General features: G+C 38.2%; 1 pseudogene; it reads left to right on the forward strand.

Annotated features, from left to right (window-relative positions):
- Positions 1-15,052, forward strand: part of LOC141433667 (uncharacterized) — a 20,079-nt pseudogene extending 5,027 nt beyond the window's left edge.
- Positions 15,053-16,823: the final 1,771 nt, after the last annotated feature.

Below are 16,823 nucleotides of genomic sequence, written 5' to 3' on the forward strand. Positions count from 1 at the left end.
AGCTGATGATGATTGCAGTTGCAGTAGGTGGTTAGGTTAATTTGACGCAGCCCCCTGTAAATGTAATTAAAAATGTTTTAATTGTGGTTAACATAGATTAAACAATATTGTAAGCACACTGTGTCAAAGGTGTGACGACATTTTGAATCAAAAATTCTGCTGATAATGCTGTTGAAATATTGTACATTAATTTTAAAACACCTCATTGGTATTGAACAGGCCAGCTCCAGAGTCCCTTACTAAGACGCATACAGGTGATCGCTTCATAAAGCCATTTAAATTATGCCTCATTCAAATCTCACATTCATAAAGCTGCGCGTAAGGTATGCGTATGGTCTTCAGTCACAGTTTTTTTTTATAGAGTGGTTTTGAAACTTATTTCCGTCTGCTGCACATGTTATGCGTCGCATTATTATGGCCATCTTGTGAGCTCAATATCATTTTCATCTCTCCTGTTCGGAAAGTTTAATTTTCATGGGTAGATAGCCGGGTGGAAAAATGCGTGTTCATCTCTAGGGTGGAAAGTATTTTTTTTATTTTTCGATTAGCCACGGAGTTACGTTAATGACACTTTTTTTTCACGTTTCGGCATGAAAAATGAAAAATGATTTATTCGTTCACTTAGTACTAATTTTACGATGTGCTGGTATCCCCTTTTTAAGTAAATGAAATACCTGTGCTAAGGTGCATCTAGATGCACGTCGTGACTAAGGAGCTTATATACAACACTGGAGGTTGAACGCCGAACATCCGTTTGAAACAAGAAATTTGATCTTTATTACGTCACGAACATATTCAATGTCTTTCTTTAGTTAGGTTAAGAAAGAGATGGAAGTCACTCGTGAAATGTGAAAGAAAGAGATGGAATATATAAATAAGTAATAAAGGTCAAACTTCTTCGTTCGGCGTTCAACCTCCAGTTTTGTATATAACCTCCTTGTCGTGAACTCGATTTTTTTTTAATAGTCGGCCGTGGCAAGAGGCCAGTCGAAAAGGTACCGTTGGAGGTTGGATATAAGTAAATTCAATTTATTATTATTCTCATTTTATTTTGTAAATGAAAAATAGAGTGTCTAACTCGGGTGAAATTACCCATTTCCCCTCGAACTATTGGCGCTCTCACTACGTTCGAGCGCCAGAAATATCTCGGGTAAAATGGGACATTTTCCACCCTTGCTTATCAATCTACTATTCACTCTCCACTTTTAATGAACAACTCGACACCTCCTACGTATACTGGTACAAGTGCATAATCATAAATTTACAGGAGAGCTGTTCAAAGGTTCAAAACCTGTAACTTTCTCATTTGATGATATAACTTTTCAAAATTTGCATTGGTTCCAAAGAAAATATTTGCTTTCTACCTGTATTCATGGAATTTTGAAATTTCTTATAGTTTTTGAGAAATTGCAGATACACTACTATACGCGTATTTTACATCTTGTAGTTGTGCGGTATACTGAGCTAATTACCACTTGCTCCAGTATACGGCGTAATGCGTAGATTACTGATCTAACGATATTTTTATATTGTATATGAATTTTTAGATGAAATACTTATATGGCTTGCAATGAACAATAAAACAGATGCTCTTTTACCTTCATCTATTGATTTATAAACGTTTTTATCACTTGCATCAATATACGCTAACATTAGCATGCCACTTGTACCAATATACCGCTAGGAATGTTTTAAACGTGCTATACAAAATACAAAAATATACCTTTATAAAAAACCTCACTTGAAATATAAATGGTTTTATTAAGAAAAGTAATTGTATTAAGTGCTTTAAATTAATGGAAGCACATTCAATGGATTCGTATTCCTGTTCAAATGTGTACTCGTATTTTATTGTGAAAGGTTCCTCATGTGATACATATATCGCATCGCACCCATTTGTATCCACATAACGGTTTAGCTTTTTGTGCCTCTTCAGGGTTCCGTACCCAAAGGGTATAAACGGAAACCCTACTTCTATATACTACTTCGCTGTCCGTCCGTCTGTCACCAGGCTGTATCTCATGAACCATGATAGTTAGACAGTTGAAATTTTCACAGATTATGTATAACTGTAGTCGATATAATATATATATAACAAAAAATAGAACAGAATAAATATTTAAAGGGGCCCCCATACAACAAATGTAATTTTTTTTGCCATTTTTTTGCTAATCCTAATGAAGTTGTATAGATGGTATGGAACCCTTCGTGCGCGAGTCTGATTAGCACTTTGCTTAAGCCAAGCTTTGACATGAAATATTGAGTCAAAGTCAAAATATCTTTATTCAATTTAGATTGTAACAAGCACTTATGAATGTCAAAAAAATTACCACCGGTTCGTAAAAACCTCTGTTGAGAAGAGTCTGGCAATAAACCTAGTTATATTTTGTAAACAGATTTACAATCATATTTTAGTGATATCTATACATCACAAGTATTTAGCACAACTACATATTTAAAACAGTTCTCAATTCGCTATTTGGAGTAAGCACTCGCCAATGCGGATCGGAATTATTTCCAAATTTCCCTATCCATGATATAATCATTAATTTTAATAATACGCCTTATATATTAATGTCTTCTTGACAATAGATTTAAATTTTGTGTCTGTTTCTGAGTCTTGGGAAACTTCTATAACTTCATACGGTTTACCCGTTTTCGCCATATACATAGCCAGGTACCATTTCTTAGGTGTGTATAAAAAAATGTGTATAGGGGGTTATTAAAAACCTGTACTATACTTTAAACCACATTAGGGCTACTAATTACTAATATGATCCAAGTAGAAAAATACTGTGATTCGAAAAAAAAAAGTTTTGTATGGAAGTGGAGTCGCAAGAAGACTTTCTAATTTCGATGTTTTCCCACTTATATCGTATTAGTAATCAGTAGCCCTAATATGGGTTACAGTATAGTACAGGATTTTTTTTATCAACCTGTAGGTATATTGAAATTTACTGTTCTCATTTTAATTAAAGCATGCATGCCTTCGCCTTCTTTTTGGGGATGCTCAACTACCAGAATGCAATGTAATACTGCAATGTTATATTTCTAGCACGCGTACATGTAGGTATAGCCGAGGAAACTGAATCACGTACTGGTACTGGGGTGGAACCGTTGTACTACCAATGTTATGTTGACATCCCATACATTTGCCAAAGAAATCATAGCGAAATAGATCACGAAAAGGTTTCACATTGGATTTAGTTTCCATGACTGTCTATGAGAAATACGGCTATTGTGGTCTTGCCCTCCGCAATTGTCAGACCAAAACATGTTTTTTTTATATATACTATCAAATTATGTGTTCGTAGAACAGTTTAAACGGTCCGCACGCAGCGACGGCTAGCGCGTACACTGAGGCAACTGCCAGTTACACTCGACTTCCCCGGCCCCGCGACAATATCGGTGCCGCGTATAGTGGTGCATGTCGGTTGCCTCAGTATACGTTGTACCGATTAGCAAAACGGTGTTAGATGCATTCATATACGTCACTTTATTTCCAAAACTAATAGGAATATCCGTGCAAATTTTTTGTGGTAGGTAAATAAGGAAATATTAATCACAAAATTGCAAAAAACTAAAAATCAGAAATTTGTCACTTGTACCAGTATACGTAGGAGGTATCGATACTGTAATAATTAATTAATTTACGTATTTTACGTATTTATTACTAGCTTTAATTGATGACTTCGTTGGGCAGACGCCTTCCTCTAATCCCAAGTTCGAACGATCTAAAAAAAAAAACATCACCACATCTGCCGCAAGACGTCCACTTTTGGACATTGGCCTCCCCCATAGCCTTCTAGTTGCTTCGGTTGAGTAATCTGTCCATCTCGTTGGTGGACGTCCTATGCTGCGCTTATTTGTTACAAAAAATACTAACGCATTATTTTTTCTTCACCACCGTAGGTACGGGCAGAGGAAGCCCTGCTTCGTATACCGGTTTGTGATGGACTGGTGCCTTGAGAAGAAGATCTACGACCGGCAGATAAACAAGCAGGGCATGGCCGACCGCGTCGTCGACGAATGCAACCCGGACGCTGTGCTCTCTATGAAGGAGATCACTAACCTGTGCTTTGACAATGATGAGAAGGTAATTAAACTATGCCAAAAAGGAGGATGTCTAGTTCGTTTTGTTGTTGTATTTTAGTTTTCAGCGGTGGCCCTCATTTAAATTTGCTACTATATGCTCTGGGCATAGCCTTCTGCTTATGTTTAAGGTTCCAGGAATTAATTAATGAGTATGTATGGAACATTATTTGCTGTGTCAGAAGTTGCTGCTGGTACTGTACTATAAAAAGTATTCATATTCTTTTGCAATTTTTACAGCACAAATCCAGCAAAAAGTTGGGGCCCCAATTTTTTTGCGGGTCCCTATCGGCTCGCATACTTGCTTCAGCGAAAAAAGTAGCAGCTCTCAGAGAAAACAGAGTCATGAAAAATAATACATTGTGACTCATAATTTATTATTTGTCATGACTCTTTTCTCTCTGAATCCATTTATTGTTCAGATTTTTTATAAAACAAACTTAACCTGACCTAAAAAGTTATACAGGTGACCATTAAAATTTTCTGAAAAATTTGCTAAAAAATTATGAGTAAATTATATTATGACAAACATTACATTATGGCTTTAAGAAAATATGCAACTACACTATGTATGATAAGAGCGTGACCGGTAAAACTTCTAAAAAGAAAAGAATTATGATGCGAAATTCTATAATTATATAGTTAATTTATTACACTTTTATGCTTTATTTTTAATAAGTTGTCCAGTATCCCAAATTGTCTATTGTCGCTTGGCATCTTTGAGGCATACTTTCAACTTAATTTTCAGCGTAACTGCGAGGTAAAGACCTCCATATGGACTTCAGTTCTCGAGATAGATCAGTATTTTTTCCTCGTAATCTCAGCTTCATCCACGCCCATACATTTCTATTGGATTGGCATCGGGCGATTTTGAGGGCCAACCCAAAACATCGATGCCATTTTCGGCATTCCACGCAGTACAAACCCGACTTCGGTGTTTAGGGTCATTATCTTCTTGCAGGATCCATGAAGCATTATGCCTTGAGAACATCTTCTTAGCGGAAGGTAACAATGCCTTTTCATAAATTTTTCGACATTTTTAGGGGATCCAGTGAACCAGTGAACAAGTGCAAAAGGCCAAAACCCTGTTTTGAGAAGCATCCTCAAACATGTACCTTTACTGGGTGTTTCACGGTCCGCACGAGCAATCGGTTATCAGTCGTAGACCAAGCCCTAGTCGAGTAATTAGCTGCTCAGCGTGCCAGAGTGTTAGCTTCATCTGAAAATATTATATTGTTCCAATCCCGGTTTTTGTTTTCACTCGCCCATGGCAGTCTCATTCCCGTATGTTTTTAAGTAAGGAGCGGTTTCTTTATAGTACTTCGATATTTTAATCCATTTTCCATCAAACGTCTTCGTATTGTATCTATAGATATAGATAAACCATATTTCTTTAACATTTCTTGCCCAGAACGCAAAGATTATAGTGGATTTTTCATAAATATTTGTAAAATCCGCTTATTCTCTGCAGAAGAGGTTGATTTTGTTTCCCCGCGTTCTGGTAAGGCGTCGACGTTTTTTGTTTCCGAGTATCTTTTCACCCACTTGTTCACAAACGCCTTCGACTTATTCATGTACTTAGCGGCCCGATCGCGAGACATTTTGGGTCCTTTCGGATGTAAACAGAGGAACATTGCTTCGTATCGTGTAGCATACGCGGCACACATTTTGGAAAATGTGCTTTTGGCGGGAAACTGTCAAGTTTTTTATTTTTATTTTTACAGAGCATTGTACGTAAAAGACCATGCTATTCAGCCAGTACTTTTTTTTAATGTGTGCCATTTTAATAATAAAAAAGTATACCGGTCACGATCTTGTCATACACACTGTATCTCTGTGCTGCGACGCCCTCTTTTTTGCAAGGGGGTTTTGGGCCACTTGGCTACGCCACAGCATTGCTTGTTAGTGTTTTACAGTAACGTTTGCTAGAGTTCCACAGTGACTCAACAATTAATGCCCGTGGCTGATTAAATTTTTTATCTCACCTACAGATTTGTATAGTAGTGTGTTCTGCCTATCACTTTGCTAATACATTGAAAATCGATTGAACAGGGCCGACTTGCGATACCTGACGCTTTCGCACATTAATTGAATAAAAAAACGACTATTTTGTAATTATATAAACGAATTACCTTTTGTTAACGTTTCATAAAATATTACTTCTTTGATTAAGATACAAGGTAACGTTGTGGCTTATGCTCTAATTACACAACCGAGACCGTGAAATTTTTCGTTACTAACATAATAAAACATCGCGTCGAATTTCTTCATATTTATTGATCTGAATTTAGAATTAGTCACACTTTTGCCGTGTCTAATGTTGTTGCGTATTTGGAAAACCTTACTATGCGTTTGTACCGTTATAAAAAAATACAGGATATCACAATTACTATACTATTATTCGTTTCGTTAAACATTGAAAATTAAACGGTCAAACTCGCGTTTGTTTTTTAAGAATCCAATCTCGGAAGTGACAAATACGCCTTAATATTGATGATTAACAAAATTTTCAGAAAACTGTGTTTTATTAAAAGCATGTGTTAATTTGACCGTTAGGTATATGATTAACGAAGTAGGTATTAGTATTGTCCTTTTTGCGTGATGTTTTTGTCCGACCACTTTGTTTACCGTCTGCGGTCTCCTCTTAATACTTCACCGTTACATAAACATGCGCAATAAATAAATAAATATCACGGGACAATTCACACCAATGAGGGCTATCGCGTATGAATTCGCCACTAGAGGCGCTAGTGTAGCGTGAGGTCTCCGAAATGTCAAATCTCATAGTTTTTGGGTGAGCTACGCGGGTTTATTTATAATTAGAATAATTTTGTGAATATTTTGCAATATCTGAAATTAATTATGGCAAATATGCGTTCCGGGGCAATGAATGTCTGTGTTTTGAGACAGTTTTGTCTTTCAGAAACCTACAGTACCTTAGTCCTTAACCTTTACCTTTGTCCTCCCTTTTTTCCGAACAAAACGGAACTATGCTCGATATTTTTATGGTACGGTTTTAAGGTGTATTAAATATGATTTTAATCTTAACTTTGTTTTCACGCCCGTAATAACAGACTTTGAAAGCCATACTTAAAAACCTCACGCAACAGCGCGCCATCTAGTGAGACAAAAACGATAGCCCTCATTGACCTAGTCCCAAAGTAAGCTTAGCAAAGCTTGTGTTATAGGTACTAAGCAACGGATAAATAAAATTATATAGATATAGGTACATACTTAAATACATATTAAACACCCAAGACCCGAGTATTTTTCATACAAATATCTGCCCCGACACGGGAATCGAACCCGGGACCTCAAGCTTCGTAGTCAGGTTCTCTAACCACCAGGCCGTCTGGTCGTTCTATCATGATAGTACCTATAGCACAAGCTTTGCTAAGCTTACTTTGGGACTAGGTCAATTGGTGTTACAAAAGCAATACAATAAGCAACATTTAAAATTACAGTACTACAGGTCCATAATCTATGTAAACCCCTTTAGATTGTCTTGAGTGATTTAAATGCCTAAGGGCATTGCTTTTATTTTCATTTTAGAGTCCCAGGTTGAAAAATCTTGACCTAGAAATTGCTCATCTTAAACTCCGTTTCCACCAGAGATATGAGAGGATGGTGTTGCGAGGAATGTTTTTTTCATTAACCAATAGAAACAGCACAGCACATCTCTGGTGGAAACAGCTGAGCAGAGCGAGGCGAGGTAAATGAAGCGTTTCTATTGGTTAATGAAAAAAAACTTTTCTCGCCATACATCCTCGCACATTATTGGTGGAAACGCAGCCTTATCGTATTTTCCTTTTTTGCTTTATCGCTACCAAAAGTGCCACACAGAATAATATAGACTTCCCCAAAGTAACGCCTGCACCCATACATTATTAGGGATCCAATCACAAACATTTTGCCACAGGAATCGGAGCCAAAGGACCTATCAGAGCATAAAGACAAGTACTTAGACGTACTGATGCAGGGCATCATAGCCCAGCACAGCCGGCTGCTCAGCAAGGAGCCTTTCCAACACGAATCGCTGCTGGTCGACAGGAAAGAGAAGAAACTGTCTAGTGCCGAAAAGAGATTAGCGCAGAGAGGGTAAGATATTGCACGGATTTAATTAATACAAAAGCACCTTTTTATTTCAGTTTATTACCTTTCCTCTCCCTTTTTTCAACATGGACTCTTCATTTTTGTCATATCCACGTTGTGTGTGTTTTGTAGCTATCCACTTTGGTGTTTTAGCCATAAAATAGACAAAAGTCGCATCAATGTTTTTCTGAAATGTTTTATTGCAGCTGTGGCTTGCTGAATTGTTATAAAATACCTAGCTTATATAACGTTTAAAAAAAAATATTTTGTCGAATTGATGAGCACGAGTGATCACGTCTTAGAAGCAAGAGTAAAATGTTCTTTGAAGATCGGTGTTACATTATTGGCATGATTTGCTTGCCTATCCTACCCTAATAAAAAAAGTAGACGTAGAACAACACTGCACCGGCTTAGTATCCAAGGGTTTCGTTGCACCTTACAATAATGTAAGTAATATTGATAACAGTACATCAAATATTAAGTTCAACTGGCTAGACTGGCTTTATTGTTCTTTTGCGATAAACACAGCTTTTGTTGGTTGACAGAACCCTAAATATGAAGTTGGTCAGCATTGTTACGAAATAAAAATAAATTTTGATCGCTCTATCTCGTTGGACTGTTGAAATCCTGTTTTAGTTGGCTTTACGTAATTATTTCCCTGACAAGATTTTATTTTACTACACGTTATTTCGAGTAGTCTATGTGGATTCTCTTCTGCTCTATAAGGAAATAAATGTATTAGTTTTTCACACTGATGTATTAAACTGTAGATCCACAATCGCGCGTCCGAATATGTCCGAGCCAAATGAGCGCCACTTTGGTAAATGTGGCCTTCTTTTTTCTCAGTACGTTGTTGTCAGTACAAGCGTAACGATGCCCACGTGCGTCTTTAAAAAGTGCAAAAATCACTCGCGAAAACGGAACAAATCTGATGGAATATCATACTTTCAGCGAGTATTTGTTGTTTTTTCTATTAAATTCTAATAATCCGAGAGAAATATTGATTTAAATTAATTTTAAAGCCATTTCTAAATTGCTAATTAAAAGATAAACGTTGCCAGAATTCCACAATATTGACAAATGCCTTGTCTTTGTCACACGCACAGGAAAGCATATCAGTAAAACGAAACAGATAAACAACAGAACATGGAACAAAAGTGTAGTGGAGTTGCAGTCACTCTATTTTATTTACCGAGTCGCCTAGCAACGGGTAGCTATGTCGTTTGAATATTTACCTTGAAGTTTGCGATTTTAATTATGTTTTATAAAAGCTTCGATAATATAATGTACTGACTGTCTGTCTGTGTGGTTTATTCGTTTTTATACAAAATTAATAAAGCAATTTATGAACCACAAACCTCAATGAAGCCAACTTTGATAAAGCGCTCGCCAAATCTACACCGTATTAATCACTATGTTTACCCATTGTTTTTTACACTATAAAAATCATAAGTATTTAACACTGTTTACAAGGTTTATAATACAGTTTACAATTTATTCACACTAGTCGAGCTTCTTATTATTTAATTACACAACATACGAAGTCCGAAGAATTTCCCGCGAATGAACTGTGCTGACAGACAGCCTGCAATTTTTTTTGAGCTGCGCGCGGCGTGCGCTGGCAATGGTTTTAGAAGCAAACAGCCAGAACCAAGGAGGATGAGAATTCAAATTGTTTTTTATTCGAAATACTTGCACAAGTGCTTACATTTCGGCGATATTTTTAGAAGCTTTTCTGTAGCTTGCCCTGTTTGCTTATTTATTTATTTATTGTTTGTTTGGGTCAAATCTTGGAAGCTAAATTTGACCCACTTCCAGTGGTCCGATCGACTTGAAATTTGGCATACTTATGTAAATTTGGTGCCAATACATTAATCTGGTAGTGACAACTTGGTGGTTCTGTCAGAATCGTCTCTGCAGGAGGGAACTCCTCAATAGTTAATAGTACCGACTTGAAATTTGGTACAGATATGTAGTTTAGACGACAATTCAAGTACAGTCAACAAAAGTACATTCGGCAAAAAAGCTTGTATTAAAAATTAAATTTTAACAAAAACTTATTACAAGCATTATATTTATTTGCAGTGCAATGTAACTATGTTTGCTCGGGTGGAATCTTTCAACTCAAATTTGAAGTGGATATCTTCAACCGATTGAGCTGAAATTTTACACGCATGTATACTTAAATCCAATGACAATGCAATATTATTATAACATGGAGTTGATCTGATGATAAAGCTAGCGGGTGACCATAGGAACTCTGTGATAAACGACACGACCACATCGAGTTTGGACTCGTTTGTCGTCTTGACGAGTACTTTGGTAACCAGGGGCATAAAGTAGGTCTCTAGGTGCAGTCAGTTAGTCAGTTTATTATTTTAATTTTATATATATAGACAGTGCCGGATTAGCCCATAAGCAAATTAAGCGATTGCTTAGGGCATCACGTCTTGGGGGCACCATAAACAGCACCAATATTTTTTTTGTTAGCACATAAAGGTAAGGCTGTTTGAAAATCCGCTCGCTCGTGCCCCCATAATCTCTATCGTATTTCATAAATATAATATTTCGTCGTAATAAATACTTATTTAAAATATCGATAAGGGGGGGGGGGCATAGGCGTGCATTGCTTAAGGCATCAAATAGTCTTAATCCGGCTGTATATAGATTATCTCAAAAACGGTAAACACTTGGACTAAAGAAAATTAGCTTAAAAGTTACCTTTTAATTTTTTTTAATTTTATTGACAAAAACTTTTTATTACGAAAGTCCTCTCCGAAAGCCGAATGCATTCTTTGTTCTACAACCTAAATTCGTCCGTCTTAAGAAACGTCAAACTCATCCAAGCAATCTTGCAACGTCGCCTTCAATGTAGCAAGTGAAATTAATCCCTCTGCCTTTTCTGATAAGGCTTACATTCATATTCGAGCATGCGTATGTGAAATTGTGGAGTTAGCTGTCAAGTGTCAAGCGTTGTGGAGTTTTGCCGCTAGCGAAATTCAACTGTAATAGAATAAAGTCTAGGTTCAAATTTCGTCACGTATTCTTTCTATTTGTTTGTGTGGTGGGATCAGTGTTTCTACGCACACGTAAATATTTTTATTAATTGTGGAATATGGCCGCTAGCGAAATTCAACTGTAACTTAGTAAAGACTAGGTTCAAATTTCGTCACGTATTCTTTTTAATTAATTTGTGTGGGTGATGATTTTATTTGTTACACAAACAAATAAATAGTTCGGACATTCTTTGATGGGGATTTTGATTGGCAATGTGTATCTACAGTTTAATACATCAGTGGTTTTTCATCATTACTAGCTATCCACGATTGACGGAATCGGCCGTTAATTGGACCATATTGCGAGTGAAGAAGCCAGTGCTCTTACTGTTTTACGTGATATAATGTAAACAGTTTCCGCACCATTTTTTGCGACGCGGCAACGCAATGCTGGCATGGAACAGAGTCGTAAATTTTTTGGCGCCAGCCGCGTCAAATTATTAGACTTGTGCAAACAATTTACGCCATTCGCTAGCACTGAATTTCGAGTGGCGCGTAAGACGGGTGTTGAAAAGTAGCACCGTACCATGCGGGCTAAAGAAACTTTTTATCGCGATATGGGAATATCAGGATAAAAAGTAGCTTTAGCAATAGCATGGGATCCATTTCTTGGGAATTTCCATTGAAATTCATTAAATCCCAGAATTTTGATGCCAGATCTAATGTATAACACTCAGTAGAACCCTGTCACGGGGAGACTGCTGCCTTTATCAAGATTTTTTTGATGATTGCAGGAAATGCTGACTGCAATATGGTTCTACCAAGTGTGTGTGACTATTTGCCGGCCCGGATAATACCAACATGGAAATACCGACCCGATTTTTGTGTACATGCCCATACAAACTCATGTCAGTTTGATATGACTTTTTATGGTGTACTCGAAAAATCGGGTCGATTTTATCCGGTCCGGTAAATAGTGTCTCCCCCGATTGTCATGAACAAACTTGTCAAGGTGTAGTTATATACTAACTTTTAACAGATACGAGTTGGAGAAGAAGGCGGCATCCGCCCCCAAGCCTACGCCGGCGTACCGCACGGTGCGCACGGCGGACGGCAGCGTGGTGCAGCGGCCCGTGGCTTCAGTGCGGCCCATGCAGCACGGCGCTCGCTGGATCCCGGCCGACGTCTGGCGCCGGCAGGGCATGACAGCGCAGGAGATGACGCTGCCTCTAGGTAAACATCACTATGATGCAGTGTTTTTTTGACGTCTTAAACCCAGTAAAGCCAGTAAAGAAAGCGGCGGAGCCGTGAAGTCTCAGCAATAAATGAATTAAAAGACGTAATTAACTTCAGATAATTACTTTTCATTATGAAAAGGTCATCAATTACTTACACATTAATGCAAATTAATACAAATCATGGAAAATAAAAAGATATCAACGAGTCATTTACGTTACTGACAAATGTTTTTTATTTATTTATTTATTTTAAGAACACATACAGTCGTACATAATAATGAATGTTTTACACTAATTGATAACATTTCGATCGCTACCACCATCCATCATACTCGCAAATCCTGCTCCCAAGCAGCTGTGCTTAGTGCTGACGCTACTGCATTCCGGCACGGAGTTAAAGACAGACGGTGTAACTACTGGTACAGTCGCCGTCTGATATTTCTGAGCGGCCATGGTGATTAAACATCAATATGCACTCAAGTGCATGTTCTGATATTTTTGCCCAGCTCGGCCGCTTAGAAATATCAGATGGTGACAGTACAAGAGCTATTCTATGAATTATTCTGTCCCCTCTGTGCATCTATACTGTTTAGATTGGTATCGCATCTGCAATCCTCTTGGTGCTTGCGGGTGCGCGTTCTCCTGTTGTTGGCGTAATGATGATAATTGTTGTGACAATAAAAATATTTATTCTCAGATGTGGTGATACCAACCAACTCCGCTGAAAAGACTAACATAGTTTTGAAAGCGGGTCAACGCGTCATGGTACTCAAATCGCCAAAGGGTATTTACATGCAGTTGGAATCCGGCAAGATCATCGCGATCAAGACGTCTCTGGGGCAAAAGGGCGTTGACAAAGACAACAGTCCAATTGGAAAGAAGAGTAAGTCAATTTATAGAAGGGTTTAATTTAAATAGATATATTGAATATTTCAGTGTTGTTTAAAGCTGTATATTTGTACAGATATACTGATTTTAATTTTTCTTACAGTTCTCGGCAGTCGACCAGGAAGTTTACCAGGATCCCTGAAAAACAACTCTGCAATCACTATCACTTCCAAAACTGGACCGAGGCCAGGCTATCAGCGAGTGATGACGAGACCGTCTATAATAGGTCACAACAAAATCTCGAGACCACTACTTCCCGGCCAGAAGATTGCTGACATCAGGAATAGGTTGGGAGAAATGAGGTCGTACGGTGCCATGCGACACAGGCTAGGGCAGCTACCGGGTAGAATACTGAGGCCAAATTTGCCAGGTTCCCTTAGCATAACCAAAATTAAAAAGGAAACAAAGAGATCTGATAACGAAAATAGCGACTCCAACCCACCAACTAATAAGCCAGAATCTGAAGATGATACTCAAATACTAGACAGCGACGATGAAGAAGAAAAGAAAGAAGGCAAAAACGAGCTCTCCAGTGTCCAAAACTCAAAGCGGGGTAACAATGAGCATTCAGAAGATTCTAAGTCGTCAACAAACCCAGAAAACCAAAAGAAAAAGAACGCCAACAGTGAAGATAAAATAGAAACCGAACCTATTGTTTTAACAACCGATGAAAAGTTACCTTCCGAGGAGGCTTTGGAGACCAAATCTTCCGAGAACTCCAACGACGGCTCCAGATCATCGCGAAATAATTCGATGGATACCGCCCCGAGTATAGATAACGTCGCGAGAAAAGTCAATTTATTGAAAAATTATAGACATCAAAGGCCTGGCGCCCGGCCGCCGACCGAATCTAGTTTGAGTATATTAGAAAGAACCGCCAGCGTCCTCAGGAGAGCATGCCGGATTTCCGTAAAAATTTAGACGATATTACTCAGTCCTACTCTCCCGGCAGCGACGAGAAGTCGGGCTCTAAATCTAAGAAGAAAAGTCTCTCCCAACAAGGATAGTTCCGAATCTCAAAGTGAAAGGCAGCCGATGAATTCGGGAATGTCGCATAGTGTGTCTAGTCTCCTCGTTCCCCTGGTACCTCTAAGTCGCGGGGGGAGTCTGTGCATAATACAACTCCTGTGGCTCCCTTGGGTCAGAGCCCTATGGGTCTTCCTATACCAGGGATGTCGCACGATTCGCCCATGTCGCATCCCTTGCCCCAAGGGCAGGGTAAACCGCAGCCTTTGCCGCTGAATATGGCCCCGAGCCCGATGATGGGATCACCAGCGATGCCAGGTGACGGCACTAAACCGTATGCAGCGACGGGACCGCCTCCAGATGCGCCATACGCACAATATCCAGGTTAGTACAATTGCGAACCACTTACATTTCCTATTATTTCGAAGTATAATGGTCAATTGATAACAAGTTACCCGCTCAGTCTGAGGCCGTCAGGAGGAGGACCAAACTTTTCTGCGTTTCGAAAAAGAAATACCGTTAAACTTTAAAATCAGAATATCTATTTTCGATGGGGTAAGGCCACTCAGTAGACTACTTGCAGAATGTGGATATGTTGCTTTAGTATCCAATTAATTGACCTTAATGCTTGTTTCAGGTTACAGTTATGGCGCGTACCCGAGCCCGGCGTACTACGGTGGGTACGGCGGGGCGCCGTTACCCGCCGTACGGCGCGCCGACGAGCCCGGCGCCGGTGCCGCCCTACCCCCGGCTGCGCCCCCGACAATTACCTCCCCCTAACCCCAGTGTAAACTGAACAACATTCGAATATTAATGAGTGAAACGTAATTTTAGATGTTATTTTGAGAATCTAACTGTGTGAATGTGTTTATTAGAGCGGCCATTATTGTCCATTCCTCCGAGTGGGAAGATTTTGATGCTTTTTCAATTTTTTCTATATTTGACAGTTCATGACATTCGTTCGTGTAATTAGTTATTTTATAAATATTTTAATGCATAATTTGACATGCATACAAAATTTTACTGTATTTTATTTGACTATTTATTTCTCTTTCTATGTATTGGAGCTGTTGTATTCCAGATACGTTTTGTGAACGCTGTGAAATGTCCTATCACATTGGTACTTATTATATTATTATAATACGAGTAGGACGAATATACGCATGCACAGTTTTTAAAACATTCTAATTACCAGTGTCAAAATAAACTTAGTAAGAGTAGCTTTACAGCTAATGTAAATGATCGTCTTTCCATTACCGTGGCTATGGATGAGTCGATGGATGTGATACGTTGATTTCTTAGTGTTAGTCGAATATAGTATGTATGATGGTATTTATCAATGTAATTTGTAGCCTAGATAGGAGCCCACTTACATAATTAATGATATCTTAGAAAAGTTCTCATTTATCCATTAAATAGGACAGTGATACGTGTACTCTACACTAACATACTAGGAGCGTATGCAGTGCAGGCATAATGCATGAAAAATGTATAATCTTATAAATACGTTTTGACGGTGTTCCGAACGCGATAAATATTACAAAATATAAGATTTCATATGATAGATGATTTCTATTTTTATTTGGTGTGATGCGTTCGTCTAATTTGTAATAGAACGATTTTTTTACTTTTTATATCTAATTTTGACGGAAATGAAAATTTAATCAAAAAAGGTGAAAGTGAATCGGAATGCGCGCCAGGGCTTTTAAACGTAACAAACAATCTATGAAGCTCTTCTTGAACGAGGCAGCCGTCCAGTGATGTAGGCAAGGTGCCTAAAAGACCAAGCAAGCAAATGTATTAGGGCATACGTTAGCTGGCGCGAATGCACGGTGCAGTTAGCGCTGCTCATACTATTTTTCAACAGGCGTCCTCCCGCTCCGTGCAAACCGCGTCAACTAGCGTGGGCCCATACGCGTAAGACTTTTGCGTAAGAGAAAGATAAACCTGTGCACGAGTTGTCTAGCGATATGCTCGAGGGCGTCTTGTCTATGGCCTCAAGTCCACTTTAGGTCGGTACGCAACACTGCTCTGGTTCCTATGCGTACATGTAGATATATGTAAAAGTCTGATAACTTATGTCACAATAGTAACGTTACGTTAGCAGTATTATTTTTTGCTTGTGTATACGGAATTCGCAAAGTTTAGATTAAATAAAAACCGTAAGATAAGTTTAAATTAATATCAGATCATATAGTTTGTTAAGAAAACAAATGAAATGCTTCCCATGTAATTATCGTCTTTATCAAAACGAATCTCGTACACCTGACGAAAAGTAGGAGTGCTGGCATTGTTTTTTCTTAATTTATAGTCATTTGTGTGTTGACCTGTGTACAAATAAGTGTTCGGCATTGATCGAAGTGATACATAAACATTGCATTTTAAATTGATCCATAGTACTGTACTGGCGATATCTAATAAAGAAATCAGTAAACAGTAACATGACCATTTATTATTATTACCTTTGAGTTTAATCCATTGTACGAAATAAAACTTTATAAGAAATATTTTTTATATATGTACTTATAAATAAATGCCCCGGTTTCTTTTA

This window comes from Choristoneura fumiferana, chromosome 12 (genome assembly GCF_025370935.1).
Source record: "Choristoneura fumiferana chromosome 12, NRCan_CFum_1, whole genome shotgun sequence".
NCBI lineage: Eukaryota > Metazoa > Arthropoda > Insecta > Lepidoptera > Tortricidae > Choristoneura > Choristoneura fumiferana.